The sequence below is a fragment of the Chelonoidis abingdonii genome, chromosome 2 (assembly GCF_003597395.2).
Source record: "Chelonoidis abingdonii isolate Lonesome George chromosome 2, CheloAbing_2.0, whole genome shotgun sequence".
In the NCBI taxonomy this organism is placed as follows: domain Eukaryota; kingdom Metazoa; phylum Chordata; order Testudines; family Testudinidae; genus Chelonoidis; species Chelonoidis abingdonii.
In genome coordinates, this window is record NC_133770.1 from 137,626,566 (window position 1) to 137,635,514 (window position 8,949).

Consider the following 8,949-nt stretch of genomic DNA (forward strand, 5'->3'; position numbering starts at 1 on the left):
ATGTGCCTGTAAACAAAGAAGCAGTGATAAATCTCTGTATATTTAATTGAAACTTTAGTGGGATTGTTATGGTTTCTATAATCTAAAATATCAGCTACTTAACATTGTGTATTCCTAGGTAAATTTGAAGTTACTTTTTAGGGTAGAAGAGATACTGTATGATACCTGTTGGATGCAAAATAACTTGATTTTAGTATCTTGGTGAAAGAGAAGCAAGAACTTCACAGAAGACAGCACAATATACTTCCTGTTAGAATATTTAATTTCTCATAGTCTCTGTGATTATTTTCCACATGTGTTTGGAGTAAACATCTCTTTCCTCAATCCCCAGCAAAGAAAATGAGGGAACTTTCTTTTTCAAAAAGCATTTGACAAAACTATGTCAGATTCTGATTTTGCACTTTTTCCTTCCCACAAGCAGGCTGTCTAATTCTCCAAATTGAAGAGACATCATCAATGGAGGAAGGAGAGGAGCTGTCTGTCCTATATTTACAGGACCCAGTGGAAAGGGAATTTCTGAGGGGTGACCACACAGGTAAGGAATACATTAAAACAAATCAGAAAGTTTCAGTAACTGAAGTAAATAGCTAAGATTCCAAGAAAGTTGTAATTGCTTATTGTTTTGCCTTCTCTTATCTACATGGCTCTACTGAACAATGGCAGAGAGAGAACTTTTTCTTGGGTTTCATTTGGAGTAATTTATACATTGTGATATCGAGCGTTACGTTGATTTTCTTCCACCTATATAAAAAGCCCACCTGGCAATTGTCAATTTATCCTTTGAGAATTGGAAATGGAGAAAAACTCTTATTACTGTGCACACGGACTACCAATTTTTCATAAACACATTATAATTCAGAAGTGGTTCAGCCTCCTACTTTGAGAAACAGAGAAGAAGAAAAACCCACAGAAACTCTGTCAGATGAGTGGAAGATGGAAAAAGGGCATATCTCTCAAATGAAGAGAAGAAATTAAGATTGTTAGGGGATGGTTCTGTTTGGGATTTTGAGGGAAGGGGAACTCCAGGTCAGTACATTTCATGTTCTCCCAGCACATACACACATGTACTGATGTGTAGAAAGGACCTCTTAATGATTGCTTCAGCCACTTGTTAAGTTTCTGCTGCCCAGCTGAAGGAAAGATTGGAATGAGTTCCCTACCTGCTGGAATTCACCATTCTGTTGATCCGACCAAACATGCATGCCAGACATCATTTACAAAAATGTCTTCAGTACAATTTTTCCTCCTTAAGTATGGATCAGTTTGTACCAGATGAAGAGTATTCTCAAAAACAATTTCTTAGGTCAGAACACATTTTTCCTCCTTTCAAGGCCTTCATCTCAACTCTCCTTCTCTGAGTCTAGCTCAGTATATTCAAAAATATATAAACATTTCTATCAAAATGCCCCCTCCCTTGGTTATGGTTATTAGAAAGCTTTTTTGTTTAAATGGAAAAAAGAAATAAATAGACTCCCCTATCTCTCTCTCTCCCACACTCTCTCTCTTCCTTGCACACAGGCACGCTCACATGTACACACACTTCTGTGAACATCACACCTGTGGCACATAGGGTATCTCAAATGGTGTGGAAATTTCTGTCAGTGACTCTTGGTAAAGTCCAACAAATCACTGTTCCCAAGCAAAATCTGACTCCACTACTGATAAACCTGTCAAGGCCTTCAAGTGATAGAAGGAAAATAGTGAAATGTCCACACCAGCATCCCTAAATCCCCATCTTCTCGCCAGTCATGTTCCCTGTTTAAATTTTCTCCTATAACCAATTTGTGGTTCCAAAATTACAGACAGTGGCTGATTTATGACACAATATTCACAACTATTTTTTCTTAGAAGTGAAGAATATTAATCATGGCTGGATTCTCTTTCTGTTACAGCTGGTGATAGGATTCCGAGAGAAAGAAAGGAGAAGGATCCTCATCAGGAGTATCCTGAGGAACTGAAACCACATGGAAAGTTACTAGAGATTGCCAAAGGCAATATTTTCCATTATTCTGATCAAGGGAAAGTCTGTGAGAGTCAGCATAGACCAGAGAGCAAGCAGGAAGGATTTCTAGCGAAGAAGTGGTATAAATCAACTCAATCTGAAAGAGATTTCAGCAAATCCCAAAATGTTATCATCCACCACAAAATCAACACAGGAGGGAAACCAAACATATGTGCTGAATGTGGCAAAAGCTTCAGTCGGAGCTCTACACTCTTCCAGCATCAGAGAATTCACACGGGCGAAAAACCCTATAAGTGTCAGGACTGTGCAAAAAGCTTCTGTCAGAGCTCAACGCTCATTCAGCACCAGAGAATGCACAGAGGAGAGAAACTTTATCAGTGTCCTGACTGTGGTAAAGATTTCCTTTGTAAATCAGGCCTTACAATACATCAGAGGATCCACACAGGCGAGAAGCCTTATGGATGCAGTGACTGTGGCAAAAGCTTCAGGACGAAGTCCCAACTAGTGTCACATCAAAGAGTCCACACCAAATAGGGCCCAGTGATAGTGCTTCCTTTGGGGCACTGCCTACTCATTCGGTTCTCTTTAGAAGCATTGTTTGGGACAGGTGGAGGTAACATGCAGTGTTGAAGGAAGTGAGTTATTGTAGGATTGATCATTTGGGATCATAAAGTGGAGATGGGTGATGGGAAGAAGAGTAGAGAAAAAGCCCTTGTACATCGTACTCTTATGATTTAGTTTTTAAAGAAGTTTGAGCATAATTTGGCCAGAAAAAAACCCCAGGGGCTGTAAAAGCAATTGAAATAAGCTGAATTTGATGGAGAAATAATGTATTTCTTTAAACATGGGCTGGCTTTCCAAACATCTGGATAACTGTGATTTACATGTGTGTTTTAAAACAACATTTTTGTTATTCAGAAAAGTGGTAGAAATTACAAATTCAGGTTTGGCTCCCAGTTGTATCTGAGCCTGTACAACTTTTTAACCAGAGTCTCAGAAATTCCCTTTGTTTAAGTTTAGTATCCCCTTATTCACCTCTATTTGTCAGAAATCATTAACTTCCCCCAACTAGCTTATTTGTTAATATGTGAACATGTGTCTAGACAGGGAATCTGAACACTTCCAGATCTTTGGTGCCATGTATGTTACTGAATCTGGATATCAAGCTAAATTTCTTCTCTTTCACGTTTCTCAGGGCCTTAATCTATCCCAGCCCACAAAGGGAATTCATGAGGTATGGTCCTATTATGTAAGAGGTATCTCATAACTGGAGTTGCTGCTGTCAGAAAGGCAGTAGACAGTCTCGGATGAAATGGGGCCATTTTCCTTTCACTGTCATTTGTCTTCCTTCTCTGAAAAACATTTTATTTTATTTTATTTTATTTGAATGCTAGCTAAAATGGTCTTTTCTCATGTAAAAGCATAGGGTTATAGGCTTTCGGACATTCAGGTCAGATTCCATCCTAGTCCTTCAGGTGTCACAAGATGATCAGATTCTTCTCACAGTTTACTGCCACCTTTTTGGTCATACCTTATTTTATGCTTTGTTAAAAATGTTTATTCATATGAAATATTTTTTTCTTGATACCTGTTGTTATTGCATGTTCTATCCTCAAATTCCAATTTTGGTCTAGTGTTCTGCAATGGCTGCATAATCATTAAAGGAATAGAAAGATAATAGTGTTGATTTAGAATAGGAAATATCTCCAGAATTGCTTGATAAGAGGTGAGGTTTCATTACTGAATATGTCCTGCAAGTAGAAAATTGCTTTCATATGCCTTTAGCTCAATTGGGGATGTGCCTACTGTAAGTGTGGGGGGAAGCATCACTAGGTGCTATCCACTATAAATAATAGATAATAAATAAATAATAGACACAGAAATAATAGAAAAGTTCCACAGAAAAACATAAAAACAATTAGACTGGGCACGTGTGGTTAAGCTATGAAGACCGAAGTCCATCAGCAAATGAGTCCATGCAGGGGTTTTCCAGCTTACAGCAAAGAGGTCTGATCAAAGCCTATTAAAGTTGGTGGTAAAATCCTTTTGATTTTAATTGGAATAAGATCTGACCCAGAGTGCAGAATGTACAACTACTTGCATTTTTGGCCAAGAGGTGCATGTGTGCATTCAGGGCAAGTAGCTTCTAGCCCTGAGAGGTACAGGAACTTGAGCCAAGGACCAGGCACAAGACATTGTTCCCTAATTTTGAACACCATTAGAAGCTGTTTTTGGAGGATGCCAAATTTTAGTGTGTCACAGGTAGGTTATGGATGGAATTTTCAAAAAAGCTTATCTGACTTAGGAATATAAGCCCAGCCCCAGTGAGGGTCAGTATGACTTCTGCTCTTAACTCACCTAGGCACTTTTGAATATCTCACCCTGGATCATGACTGGCATTCATGTTGGAGCAATGGTGGCTCTTCTTAACCTATGGAGAAGACATCACCCAAGCTAATTTTAACATTTTATGGCAAATGGGAGGATAAGGATCAGCATATAGGGACTTAGGCCCAGATTTTTAAGGATACTTATGCATTGCTTTGCTCATTTTGCCAAGTTGTGGTTTCAAATGTGACTTAGGTACTTAGGATTTAAGGTAAACACAAAGGATGGGATTCACAAAGATACTTAGATGTCTAACTCCCATGAAATTAATGGGACTTAGGTGCCCAAGTACTTTCATGAATCCCACTCTCAGGAGCTTAAGTCTTTCTATGTGGAAATGAGACATAGACTCCCTAAATTAGTTAGATATTGCAATGCTGAGAGAGTAATGCCTAAATACCCTTAAAAATCTAGGCCTTTGGCACCCAGAAACAGACACAATTCAGAATAATTTCTATATTAGTTTTATAATGTCTTTACAGATTGTGAGAAAATGGCATTTTTTGATAACATTAGGAAAACATACCAAGCTGGAGAACACTTGTACATTTTGCCATGAACTCTTGAAATAATGAACCCAGCTGCTGCCACTGACACTGACAAGCGCTTTTCCATTAATTTTTATTACTAATATTTGAACGAGATCAGTCCCACTGGAGAGTTTAATCAACTGAGTAAAATATATTCTGTATCTTGCAACTTTTTCATGTTTTGTTTACTTGTGATTGAAATTCCATTCCTCTAAGCTAATAAAAGTCCATTACATCTTTTTTTACCCAAGCTGTGAGGGAAAATAATCCTCCTCCAAGCTCATGCTCAGCATTATGATGCTAGTTGCAACTCTAAATACCGAGAAAATTGCAGTGCAGTTTTCTGCGATACTATAATTCATTTTCTAAATCAAGGATACTAGTTTCCAATGTTATTATTTTCAATAGCTTTTTGCATCACTGAAATGTGAATGGATACACAATGAACTGCAGAACTGACTGGCAGCTATTTCAGTGTAATTTTTATAGAGGTCTTTTTAAGGCTGAAAGATGGAGTATATTTCCATGTGTTTTTATATGTCTGAAATGTGTAGTGGCAAGACGGGCTGTTGAAATATTTTTGCTCCTGGTTTTGTCACTTTGACTCACTTGGAAATTAATTGACAATACAAACACACAAGGAAATGTAAGCAACAAGAGGTTGGGGGCAAATTTTCGAATCTTATAAAAGATGAGCAAGGTTTTCTCTGTTTCTCTCTCAAAAACATGTTCATGGTCAGATTTATTTCAGTGGGTATCAGGGAACTGTTTGTGATGTGCTGACTACAAAATTCTCTTAGTGGGCACCCAGATGCTACAGTGATGAGTGACCTTCTAATAACCTAAATAAACAGACGGGTGGATAAATCCCTAGTTTCAGAGTAAGAATGGTCAATCCTTTGCACAAATATAAAACCAAACCAAAATAAAGCCATATCTGAAGTTGGGGAATGTTTATCTGGTGACTCTAAATGGAGGGAGATGAAGGTGCTAACATTGCCCCTATGACAGCACACACACCTTTACCTGTCAATCTCATTGTGCTGAAGATAACCTGGTAGTTTCTCCAGAGATTTGTTGCCAGATCTCTTGTAGGTTTAGCTAATTCAGAGTCTTTCTTGTGGTGCGGTCCTGGAGATCACTCCCTAATATCTGGGTTTTCCCTTTTAAGATAATTTAGGTATTATCTTATTTGCATAAATATTGAAACTTTTGGATGTTATCTTGGGACACAAAGCTCCCAAAAGCAGGCTCCAAGTCTATGGTTCAGTTTTCTGGATGGCTGGGACTGGGAGTGTGGGAGAACTATAAGGGAATCACCCTTAATCCTTGGGGTTAGTCATATCACTCAATAGCAATCTCACTAAGGCCCAGTTCCACAAAAGGATTTAGGCACTGCAACAGTCAGCTTCGCAATGCCTACATTCTAGACACCTCAAAAATCACAGGAATAATACTGTGTTACACAAAGCCTTAGTTAAGAACCTAGGTTCCCTAGACAATGAATTGGTATAGATAGACCCTTAGAATGCAATCCACAAAAGCCAGCACGCTATGCAGGGAGCTGCCTAAGAGAGCCAATGGGAGATGCTGATGAGAAGTGGGGATCCTAATCCCTATTCCTCTCATGGACTTTGGTACTTACATCCAGGCTGCGCTTATCTCTGCCTGTGATCCACACCCAAGGGAAGATAGACACTTGTCCACCTATCTTGCCTAATCCAGTAGGCATGTTCAGAGGCCACCTAACTCCACACAAAACAGCCAGAGTAGGGGGAAAAGGAGCTCCCTTATAAAAATTGAGAAGATAGGGTCCTTATCTGGAGCCTGGGCTACACTAGCAGGGGGGTTCAAACTAAGATACACAACTTAGTTCGACTTACCTGGCCATCCTCATGGCAACGAGTCGACTGCCGTGGCTCCCATGTCGACTCCACTTACTCCTCCTGCCGAGGAGGAATACAGGCGTCAATTAGCTGATCAATTTATCATATCCAGATGAGATATGATAAATCAATTCCCGATACATCGAACACTACCCACCAATCGGGCGGGCAGTACAGACTTACCCTGGGAGACCTCTTGTTCAAATTCTCTTTCTGTCTGATGACGAGAAGGGATTTGAACAGAAATTCACCATGTCTCAGGTGAGAGTCCTAACTATTGGCCTAGAAAGTGATTCTCATTTTTCTCTGGCCAATTAATATTTAATTATTCGATTATAAATTAAAGTGGGACAAATTTAATAGGATAGATTTAGGGAGCATCCCTTTTAAATATCCCATAATCTAGGGGTTCAAGCAGTCAACTGAGAGGTGGCAGATCCATGTTCAAATCCCTTCTTCTCAGCAGGCAGAGTGGCGACTGGAACTGGTGGTTTCCCATGTGGGAATAAAGATTATACAGGAGGGCCTCCTCCTCAGCTTTTTTTGTGTGGAGTTAGGAAGTCTCAAAGTGTGCCTACTGGATTGGGCTGTGTAGACATAAGAACAGCCATACTGGGTTAGACTCTAGCTAGGTCCCTCTAGCCCACTATCTTGTCAGTGGCCAGTACCAGATACTCCAGAGGGAATGAACAGTAATGGGCAATTCATTGAGTGATCCATCCCGTCATCCAGTCCCAGCTTCTGGCAATCAGACGTTTAGGTATACCCAGGGCTGGCACTACCATTTAGGCAACCTAGGCAATGACCTAGGGTGCCAGAATTTTTGGGGTCGCTATTTTGCTGAGGGGGCGGCATGTGGCTCTGGGGGACCTACCGCAGTCATGCCGGCAGATGGTCCGCTGCTGTGGTGGCTCCGGTGGAGCTGCCGCAGTCGTGCTGGCGGACGGTGCGCTGGTCTAAAGGCTCTGGCGGACCTACTGGAGCCTTTAGACCACTGGAGCCTTTAGACCAGCGGACTGCCTGCCAGCACGACTGCGGCAGCTCCACCAGAGCTGCGGGGGGCGGCAAAATGGCCGTCCGCCTAGGGCGTCAGAAACCCTGGCTCTGCTCCTGGGTACACCAGGAGCATGGGGTTGCATCTCTGACCATCTTGGCTAATAGACAGTGATGGATCTATCCTCTATAAACGTATCTAATTCTCTGTTGAACTCAGTTATGCTTTTAGCCTTCACAACATCCCCTGGCAACGAGTTCCACAGATTGATTGTGTGTTGTGTGAAGATGTACTTCCTTGTGTTTGTTTAAAACCTGCTACCTATTAATTGTACTGTTTGACTCCTGTTTCTTGTGTTATATGAAGGGATAAATAACACTTCCTTATTCACGTTCTACAAACCATCCATGATTTTATACACCCACATCAGATATCTCCTTAGTCATCTGTTTTCCAAAATGAACAATCACAGTTGTTTTAATTTCTTCTTATATGCAAGTTGTTCCATACCCCTAATCATTTTTGGTGCAATTATCTGTACTTTTTCCAGTTGTAATACATCTTTTTTGAGATGGGGTGATCGGAAATGAACTCTGTGTTCAAGATGTGGGTATACCCAGGGCCACCCAGAGGATTCAGGGGTCCTGGGGCAAAGCAATTTCGGGGACCCCCTCCATAAAAAAAATTGCAATACTATTCAATCCTATACTCTCGTGGGGGCCCCTGTGGGCCCTGGTGAAAATTGTCCCACTTGCTCCTCTCCCATGGGCGGCCCTGGGAAAAATAAACCTGCATCTCGGCACAAACCCAGTTTTGAGAAAACTTCTTTAAAAGGTGTCACTGGTTCTCAGCATCAGCTAGTGCTAAAAGGCATTAAAGCTCATTAAAAGGGTTGAACAAATATTTTCCATCAAAACTTTTTCTGGATCAAAAACTAGGGGGGCGTTAAAAGAAGAAAAAAAACATGGACAATCTCTGCTTTTCTTCAAAATTTGTAGTGTTTTTTTTAATTGAAAAGCTGAAATTAGTCTGCCAAAACTTGAATATAGTTTGAGGTTTCAGAAGCGTGTGGCCAAATATTTGCTGCTTGCTGTGTTTGATTGTTTAAAGAAACAATAAAAAAAATCTGCTTAAAAAAAAATCCAAAACTTTTGAACCACCTCAGCTTGTGACCAAATGCCTGAGCCC